The 987-nt window shown below is 46.6% G+C and overlaps 1 protein-coding gene across 2 annotated transcripts in view; it reads right to left on the bottom strand.

Moving 5' to 3' along the window:
• rhbdf2 (rhomboid 5 homolog 2 (Drosophila)) overlaps positions 1-929 on the bottom strand; it is a 59950-nt gene extending 59021 nt beyond the window's left edge. For both annotated transcript variants that reach the window (XM_015399114.1, XM_015399115.1), the window contains exon 1: positions 714-929. The gene's annotated coding sequence lies outside the window, so the exon portion shown is untranslated. The remainder of the gene's footprint in view (positions 1-713) is intronic.
• Positions 930-987: the final 58 nt, after the last annotated feature.

Raw genomic sequence — 987 nt, 5'->3', positions numbered from 1 at the left:
CCGATACTGCACAGCCAGATATTGGTATCGGTATCGGTGCCAAAAAAAGGCATCAGTGCAACACTCATTTTGAACCTTATGTGACGTCACCAGCTTGTTTTTGGAAACCTAGTTTGTTTTATTTGAACTATTTTAAAGAAACTAGCTAAATGTTTGGAACGTCTTTAAAGTTAAAGTGTCTTTTCACATTTTGATTAGTGAAGAAAATAATTTAAAAAATAAAAAAGATATGTCAAACCTGCTCCCTAATTCTGACAGGGAAGTGTGTCTAACAGCACAGACGCCATTTATTTCCTTCTATCTTCAACAACTTCAAACATGTGAGTGAAACAGCAGCCTGTGAAGCTTCACTAACGGCTGTTTTTATGTGTGAGCCGCGCGGTGACCGGGCGGAGGGTAACCCGGACCTCCTGGCAGATGGTCGGGCTGTGGAAGCTGGGATCAGTCATGGCGCCCAGGAGGAAGTTCAGGAGCAGAAAGGTTCTGCTTTAAAGGAGCTGCTCTGGGTTTGGACGGGCGGGAAGAGCCACAAAGGACCTGCTGAGGCATGTCTGCGGCTGCTTCCAGCGCCAGGCGGTTACAAACCAGCAGCTATTAGCTCCATTTCTACTTTATTAGATGTTTAGGAACGCGATGAATCCTCCAGTTTACTCACATTACCGAAAAACATTAAACTGCTGATCAAACCAAACATTTTTAAAGGTTTTACTCACCTCCGACCAAAAGTAGAGGGCTTTTTATTCATGGGCAGCTGCTAAATGTCCGGTTAGTTAGTGACAGGCTGAGTTTCTCTCTACTTCCCTCTTTCTGTCTTCCAACATCTCTTCTCTTTTCTTCTCTTTTCTTGTTGCTGTAGCCGCAGACAGCGCGGACGCTCCGGGGGAGGAGCCATGTCTTATCTCGGCCTCAGAGGGAGGCGCTGCCCGGGTCTGTTCCCATCAGGTGGAGTTTGACTCCCACACTGATCTGCTCCTGCTACTGCCAGCC

The sequence above is a fragment of the Cyprinodon variegatus genome, unplaced genomic scaffold, assembly GCF_000732505.1.
Source record: "Cyprinodon variegatus isolate N-32 unplaced genomic scaffold, C_variegatus-1.0 Scaffold989, whole genome shotgun sequence".
Taxonomy (NCBI): domain Eukaryota; kingdom Metazoa; phylum Chordata; class Actinopteri; order Cyprinodontiformes; family Cyprinodontidae; genus Cyprinodon; species Cyprinodon variegatus.
The sequence above is the reverse complement of the archived record's forward strand: the minus strand, read 5'-3'. Positions and strand labels throughout refer to the sequence as shown.